Below are 9,132 nucleotides of genomic sequence, written 5' to 3'. Positions count from 1 at the left end.
GGTATTTAGATTCAGCCCCCCCCCTTAAAAGACGCCTGCTCCTTGGGAGGAAAGCGATGGCGAACCTAAACAGCATGATAAAAAGTAGAGACATCACCCTGCCAACAAAAGTCCGCATGGTCAAAGCAATGGTATTCCCAGTAGTCATGTATGGCTGCGAGAGTTGGACTATAAGGAAGGCTGAGCGCCGAAGAATAGATTCTTTTGAACTATGGTGCTGGAGAAGACTCTTGAGAGTCCCTTGGACTGCAAAAAGATCAAATCAGTCAATCCTAAAGGAAATCAACCCTGACTGTTCCCTGGAAGGCCAGATAATGAAACTGAAGTTCAAATACTTTGGCCACCAAATGAGAAGGGAGCACTCACTGGAGAAGACCCTGATGCTGGGAAAGATTGAAGGTCAAAGAAGATGGGGATGGCAAAGGATGAGATGGTTAGACAGTGTCATCGATGCAACGAACATGAAATTGAGCCAACTTCAGAAGACGGCGGAAGACAGGAGGGCCTGGCGGGAGATGGTCCATGGGGTCGCGAAGAGTCGGACTCGACTGTGCGACTGAACAACAACAACAACATTTCCTATGGAGAATGACTGGGGGAGTTGTTTTAAAATATACAGTTGTTTTTAAAGATTTCTGAGTGTCTGCAGAGGGTTTTTTTAGAGGTACAGGCACCAAAATTGTAGCAAAGCTTCTGGTGCCTATCATTTAAGTACCCCCAAAGTTTCAAGTTGATTGGACCAAGTGGTCCAATTTTTGGGCCTCTGAACAGGGAGAAGGGGGGAAAAAAGCAAGCATAAAAGCTGCTTCCTGGGCAAAAAGCCATGCGTGCAAGTAGCAATCACTGAGAAAAAACAGCAGGTCCAACAGAATGATTGCAGATCTCTGCAGTCCCAGAAGAACCACAAGCCAATATGCCAAGCCAAACAGAATCAAAATCAAACCACAGAATTTCTACAGTGGAAACTGAAGGGGGGGGGGGTTCAAGCCCAGCACAACTAGTTGCAATGTACAGAATGTCCAGCAGAACAAGTGTCAGTGTGGCAACACAAGCAAAAGATGACTAATGTCAAACCAGAGAATCTCTTCAGTACAGTCTGAAAGTGGAAAGGCATTTTTGCAAGCCCAGCACAACCAGATGCAGTGAACAGAATGACCAGCAGCACCCAGAGCCACTGAAATAGTTTAAATTTAACAGGACTAATGTCAAACCAAAGAATCTCTGCAGTACAAAATGTGGGGTGGGCATTTTTGCAAGCCCAACACAACCAGTAGCAGTGTACAGAATGCGCAACAGAACTCAAAAACTGCAAATGCTGATCATCCCGGTAGTTCCCAAATATTTCTGGAATTTTTTCAGGACCATTTTTTTTTGGGGGGGGGGGTCTTGGGAAATATTTGGGATGCCAAATATACCTGACACACTTATACGGTATTTGGGGGTATATTTTTGGCTTGGGTGTATCTGAATGCGCACCCCTAAGCATAACCTATGTCAGCCCAAAACAAAAGTCTATGTGCCCATATCAGATGGGGGGGGGTATGTGACTGTTTTTCCAAGTATTGGCCACAATCCAACAGACTAGGGGTGCACTTGTCATGTAATTTACCAGCTTCATTGCAGAAGGACAAACCAGATGGGGCTGACACCCATCATTGGGTGCCACTTGACATGCCTGAGCTGTGTGGTCCCTGCAGTGCTGGTTTATACCTTGTTTTGGGGCCATCTTAGCTTCCCATTTCAGGACAAGCATGTTTAACATTATCTGTCACTGGCTTAACTACACTTACATTGTGTGGGCTTGTGGCCCTTGTGTTTTGGAAAGCATAACATGTGTCAAATCCTGTTCACAGTACCTGACAATCATTCACTTCACACAGGCAAAGTTATCAAGAATCCTGTTCATGCTACATTTCATTATAAAAGATTACTTTCTGTTTTCATGGCACTGTTAAGATTGCCCTTTTTTATAATTTCCATCATTTCATTCAGTGCTGCAGTGACGCATTTTACTCTGAGCATAAATGTATAATAATGTGTAAATCACAATGGACTTACGGTACCTATTTCTCTCTTATTAAAAAGAAATTGCTGTCGTATCAGGTAGCTTGGTGACAAAATAGTTGCACTAACACATCTGGCAGAATAGTGGAGTGAGAACATTTGTGGAGCCCAGCTCTTTCCCACTGCTCATAAATAGGAATGGCTTTAATTCACCATATGAATAGTGATTTCACAGCAAAGGAAACAGGGACAGCATTATTTTATATTAGTGCCAAATTAATGTTGCATCAGCACTAAGCAGCACAAAAAAAAAAAGTACTGTGTCAATGTGGCAATGAAAAATTGCTCTGTTTTTATTGGCTTCCACCAGCACACTTAACCATTTTAAATAGCAACCTCTGAAGAACAGCCATTATTTTCAATGAGAGCACATAACCAGAAAGATTTGCAGATACTGTAATTTCTACTAAGCATTAAAAATAAGCCTGTTTTAGTGTCACTGTGAAGATGATCCTTTTTTCCAACACCAAAAACATATCTTTTTTCTATCAGCTCCTGAATTTTCAAGTCCAATCAATTAAAGTTAAGATGGAAACAAAATTCCATGCCACACATTTTCAAATATACCCTTGCTACTCATGTAGAACTGCTGTAATTAAAGATATGCTAAGATGTCTGTTACTGAATCCCTACCTCTGTTTACTTTTCAGAAGGCTTCTCCACCTTCCCCTCTCTTTTCCAATTACTATTATCCAGGTACTTTTTTTCTTCCTGAAGTACCTCCCTTAAATGGTTTGATGAGAGCTAAACATGATTGCTCTGGATGCTGGTAAATCATTAAGAAGTTCAAGACATGGGTTTTTTTTTCCTTCTTAAATCTATTTACTTGAATCATAGGAACAAAAGTCAATTTAGAGCTTTTGTCTTCATTCCAGTAAATTCTTGTGTGTTATTTATTTTACCCGTAGTTTGAAAACCAGGATGGTAGTGTGTTTAAAGAAGCTTAACGGCCAACCTAGCCTGATCCTGTCAGTGCTTAGAAGCTAAGCAGGGTTGACCATGATTAGTACTTGGAGGGGTGACCACCAAGGAAGGCAGTGGTGGCTACACAGAAAGCAACAGCAAATCACCTCTGATCATCTCTTGCCTTGTTGCTATGAGATGGTTGCAACTTGACAGCTCACAATTATTATTATTAGTGGGGAGTTTTTTAAACTTCTTCCCATATTGAATGTGATCCATAGTTACCACTGGCTGCTATAGTTGCGTAGATATTCCAGATGCATTCCTACCTCAATATGTGTGGGTGGAAAGACACCCTGTGAGGTAGGTGGGGCTGAGAGAGCTCTCTCGAGATCTGCCCTTGAGAGAACAGCTGTGAAAGAATTTATGACTGACCCAAGGTCACACCAGCAGCTACATGTGGAGAAGTGGGAAATCAAACCCAGTTCTCCCAGATTAGAGTCCACGCTCTTAACTACTACACCAAACTGGCTCTCAAAGCAATTTTAGGTTTAAATATGGAATATAGTATCTTATATGTGGGTCCTCCTTAACTCAAATGAATCTGGATGTCATGGCCTTTGCATATCCTGCACAGAAAATATAATTACTTTCAGTATGTTTACCCAAAGGCAAAATAAAACCTATTTTCACACATCTACCATTCAGCAAGAAGCTCACTGAAGTTAATAAATATGAGTAATTCCAACATTAGGACAACCCCTAACTTTTTCAGAATCAGATAGGTTATAGTATAGGCTTTAAAAAGCTAAGTAAAGCTCAGCCCTCCCCAACACTCATAGCAAAGTACTCACCTTAGCCACAGCACTATACCCTGTACCTTGAGACTTTGGGGCTGGAACAGTTGACAGCACCAAAAAGAGTGGAGAGGGGAGGAGAGGAGAGGAGAGGAGAGGAGGAGAGGAGAGGAGCAGCCTCCTGTGTTGGTGCCAGCTGGAGTTGTGGACGGAGTGGCTCAGATCGCAAACTCTTAACTGTGGAACCTGCAAGATTTGGATACGTCCTTTATATTTGACTGGATTTATAGCAGTTTTTAGAACTGCTTTTAGGACTGTTGAAAGAACAGCACAGTTTTTAGGACTGTACAAGAAAATTGGCAAATTAGTATTTCTTGGATTGGATTATGCTAGAAAAACTACCCTTTTGCACATGCTTAAAGATGACAGCATGATAAAACCTAAACAGCATGATAAAAAGTAGAGACATCACCCTGCCAACAAAAGTCTGCATGGTCAAAGCAATGGTATTCCTAGTAGTCATGTATGGCTGCGAGAGTTGGACTATAAGAAAGGCCGAGCGCCGAAGAATAGATTCTTTTGAACTATGGTGCTGGAGAAGACTCTTGAGAGTCCCTTGGACTGCAAGAAGATCAAATCAGTCAATCCTAAAAGAAATCAACCCTGACTGTTCCCTGGAAGGCCAGATAATGAAATTGAAGCTCAAATACTTTGGCCACCAAATGAGAAGGGAGCATTCACTGGAGAAGACCCTGATGCTGGGAAAAATTGAAGGTCAAAGAAGACGGGGACGGCAAAGGATGAGATGGTTAGACAGTGTCATAGATGCAACGAACATGAAATTTAGCAAACTTCAGAGGATGGCGGAAGACAGGAAGGCCTGGCGGGATCTGTTCCATGGGGTCGCGAAGAGTCGGACTCGACTGTGCGACTGAACAACAACAACAAAGATGACAGAGTTGGACAGCATGTCCCAACATTACATCCAACTTGGGAAGAACTGACGATTGCTGGTATGTTGTTCACTACATTTGATCTAGGTGGACATGCCCAAGCTTGCAGAGTTTGTAAAAACTACTTGCCTGCCATAAATGGTATTGTCTTTCTGGTGGTCTGTGCAGATCATGAAAGAATGGCTGAATCTAAGCAAGAAGTCGGTGAACTAATGGCAGATGAAACTATTGCTAATGTGCCTATCCTTATTCTTGGAAACAAGACTGACCAACTAGAAGCGATCAGTGAAGAGAGGTTACGAGAAATGTTTGGTTTGTACGGCTGGACAACAGGAAAGGGCAACCCCTAGAAGTCTTCATGTGCTGCGTGCTAAAGAGACAAGGCCATGGCAAAGGATTTCATTGGATGGCCTAATATCCAATTAATGCCAAAATCATACTAGTGCATAGTATTTCCAACCTGATCATTATTTGATTGCTTGGTGCACGTAACTTGAACTCAATAGACTTTGGTAACGAAAGCATATTTTTAATTATTGTATCAATTGTGTTAAAAATTAAAGTGTAAGGGCTGAAAACAAATTTTAAGCAAGTTTGTAAGTTTGGTTTTTGTAATGACAGACTATAGACCTATCAAACAGTTGACAGTACTTACCAAGGTACTATGCAGATGGTTTATATATGCACCACAGGAAGGCTGACTTTCACTGGACCTGTTGTCTTGAGAGACTCACATGTCTTCCGTTTCCATTAGTTATGCAGTCACAGTCAGAACTGAGCATCTTACAGAAAATTCCCCCAAATCATAGCCTTTGCAATAGAGACATGTTTTTTCAAGACTGCTTAACATTTATTTTTTTAAAATGTATTTAAGCATTTTAGCTAACAAAATGAAACACACCCCAGTTTAAATAAACAGGGAGGGAAACAGTACCATAACCATATCCTGGGCTAGTACTGGATCCATTGGCATCATTCACTCCGGGGCCCAAGCAACAAGCCTTTCGGAGGCCATTAATTGAAGGGATTTCAGGTGGCCAATTGGGTTTCAAGTGATACTCCCTTCACTCAATTTTATGTACAACATTTTCATGCTGGCTTTCCACCCTATATGGATTTCAAGGGGTGAATTATTAGCAAACTACAGGCCAGCTCTTTTACTTCTATCTTATATATGGGGAATGCTGGCTGAGCTGATGCAACACGTGGGCGCCAGAAACACCCTGTCAGCACCCAAGTTCCCCAACCATTTGATTGGACTGGGACACTCCACTGACTCTAAATGGCCAAAATTAAAAGCAGGAAATTGCAAGCAGCTAATTCGGTACTTGTCCGGTCATTCCAGCTGTATAGCTATGGAGACGTCTTTGGGCGGTGCTTGCGCCCCAGTGTGGGGGCGGAGATGGGCACTGCAACCCTGGATTCGCAACCCTGGAGTCGGACCTGACTGGCTTTTGTGCAAGGGAAACCTTTACCTTTGCCTATCCGGAGAGCGATAATATAACTTGCAATCTTCAGATGAAGAATTTGGCCCTAAGGCTGCGGGCCAGTGGACTCAAGCGGGTGAACCCGGTTGATTCCCAATTTCTCCACAGGCAGGCAGCTGGAAGCGGCTGGGTGACCTTGATTCAAGTCATGTTCTTTTGGAGCTGTTCCCTAGAAGGTGTTTTTCTAGAGCCTCAGCCCCTCGTATCTCACAGGCTGCTGTTTGGGGGTAGGGAATGGAAGGTGGTTATGAGCCGCTCTCTCTGCCGGGGCAAGCCATGCCCCGGCAGTGATGATGGTCACTGCAACCCGGGTTGGCTGCACTTTAAGTGCCTTTATACATTTTGGGTTGAGGGAAATCTGCTGCCAGGCCCCAGTGGGCTGTTAGGCCTGGGCTTGGGTTGGGCCTTCTGGAGTACAGTGGCCTGCTGCCAGTTGGACAGTTCACAGCACTACAAGAATGCTGTGGGGGGGCCCCTTGCTGTATGGGGAGAACGTTCATGTTGTTGGTTCATTGTTTTTCTTAAGTGCGGTGTTCTGTGGCAGGTGGAGCCAGATTCCCTCAGCGGACACAGCTTCATGCCTGGTAGCCATGAGGAAACTGTGGCAGCAGCTCTGTTTGGCCTTGTGTGGGCCACGGTTCAACGGAGGTGTCACCACAGCCAGCTGGACGGGCCTTCTCCACTGCTGTTTTGAAGAGCTTGGCTCTACACCCGGTGTGTTGGTTCCACCTGGGCGCTAATATCTTGGGGTTTCTTGTAAGGGAAGGCCAAGTTGCAGGCCTGGGATGACTTTGACTTATTCAGCGCCAGTGTCCAAATACAATTGGTCTGCCATGATCATGGCAGGGAATGGCTGTGCCTCCCCTTTTTATCACAAGGGGATGATCAAAGCTTTGGCACATCTTGATGGTTGGGTTACGGTTAGGCCACTATGTGCCGCACCCCCCAAATTGGGCTGATTGCACAGACCTGTACGGGAAAGGGATTAATTTTCTACGGAACTAATGGCAAGGGCTTAGGCAGTGTTAGGTATTTAGTGGGCGCAGGGGTCTAAGCAGAGGCTTGACCCTTGCGGTGGCGGGGTTTTGTTAGGAAAATTTGTTGCGGCTTGGTAAGCACCTATCAACAACCCTGGAGGGTGGAGGGGTCTGTCAGATCATCACTGCTGCCTTGCAGCCGGGGATGAGATGCGCAGACTGCCTTTTGGATTGCCTCTACACAGGCCATGCGGCTGTGGGTGAGGGATCATCATGGCATATTCCATGGCTGGGCTGCCCAGATTCAAGCCATTTTCAGTGGGCTATGCGCCAGGGGCCAGGCGCATTGCCCATCTTATGGCAAGGGTGGGGTTTGGGTGACCCCAGGCCTTGACCATGCCGCTCCATACTGTTAGCCCTTGCCATTGTTTAGTTAATACATAAAGTGGCCATTAGTTTTCCCAACAACTGTTGTACGACTCTTTCTTCCGTCTATGGGGGCAATATAACATTGTGAGTTACTCGAGTGGTTAGATTTTTGAAACATAATCACCTCAACACAGGAAGGAGCTGTGGAGAGACTGGGTCCTGTGATGCTTTAGTATCATTTTGAACAGACCTAGTTTAACCTTTAAATGTGTAACAATGTGTGATGCCCCTTTCTCACTAACACAGAGTGCCCACCACCCTCCACAACCTCCCTCCCACAGGTTCAGGTTTACAAGTAGCTCCGGCCATCACCCATCACCATCCATCTTGCCTCTTTTAAAATACATAGACAGCCATGACTGTTTCACATCCCAGGTCCCCTCACTCACAGAGACCTCAACAGAGTAGCCCAGTCCTGGTTCATAATCACACCTCACTCAGACACCACACAGAGTCATTGGTGTTGGGGACTCAAACATTGTTCCATTGACACGTGGCCACCATAAATGAATTGCAGTCCAAATCTGTCCAATAGTGGTGGGTTGTTGTTGTTTTTTTCGTGGTTAGGCAGGAAGGTAGTTGTTTTTTATGCGAATCTTTCCATCCTTTTTCTGTAAAAGAAATCGAGTTCAACTCTGTCTTCTACTTGGATCGCTCTCTGAGGACCGAAGATTAGTCTGTCTATACCTTCAATTCATTTTTGGTGTAATGAGATTTATTTTAAGGCATACAGTATGTTATCCATCAAAGACCAATTCAATAGGGTTCACCGTGCAGTTCATGTGGAGCTGTTTCTAAATAAATTAGATTTAATTTCTCTACCTTTTAGGAGCACGTTAAAGAGAGAGCATTATCTCCCTTTTGTACATTTCATCTTCTTCCAGGTTTCAAGACTAATTTTACATACACTGGGCAGAAAGGTGTATTTTTACCTTCCTCCTTTGGTACCTCACACAATATTTTGACTCTAAAAGGAATAAGTAATGCTGCTGTCTGCTTGGGTTTTCTTTGCTTTTCATTACAACAATATTATAGAAGAGAGTGATCTGTATGAGATGACATGACAGCTACAGACTGTGTGTCTGAGTGAGTGACAGGATTGTAATGTCTGTTTATAAACTTGGCAAGCAGTATGGAGCACAGACATGAAAGCAGAGGTGCAGTCTACGCGCCTAATGCTTCTGAACTGAGGCTGTTCCATCAGAACTAATAAAAAGAATGTTTGCTGTTTTATTTTTAGTCACAGAACAGAAGGCATTCTTTTAGCATCCTGTGTATCTTTTCCATTCTCCCTATTTAGTGAATCCACTGAGACATTTTTATCTTGTGATTTATTTATATCCATTACAGTGAGAAAAGAGGCTTGCCTCTAAAGAAGCATTGCTTGCTCAGCTGATTTTTGTGCACTGGAGTCTCTGTTTTGATACAACCCTCAGTCTCCCCCACATACTCCTTCCTTCCTTCCTTCCTTCCTTCCTTCCTTCCTTCCTTCCTTCCTTCCTTCCTTCCTTCCTTCCTTCCT

At 43.9% G+C, this 9,132-nt stretch overlaps 1 pseudogene; it reads left to right on the top strand.

Annotated features, from left to right (window-relative positions):
• The first annotated feature begins 2,814 nt into the window (after window positions 1-2,814).
• On the top strand, window positions 2,815-5,132 carry LOC107105473 (annotated as a pseudogene).
• Window positions 5,133-9,132: the final 4,000 nt, after the last annotated feature.

Source organism: Gekko japonicus, unplaced genomic scaffold (assembly GCF_001447785.1).
Source record: "Gekko japonicus isolate JY-2015 unplaced genomic scaffold, Gekko_japonicus_V1.1 scaffold1752, whole genome shotgun sequence".
In the NCBI taxonomy this organism is placed as follows: Eukaryota; Metazoa; Chordata; class Lepidosauria; order Squamata; family Gekkonidae; genus Gekko; species Gekko japonicus.
Note: the sequence above shows the minus strand (reverse complement) of the source record. Positions and strands in the feature narration are given on the sequence as shown.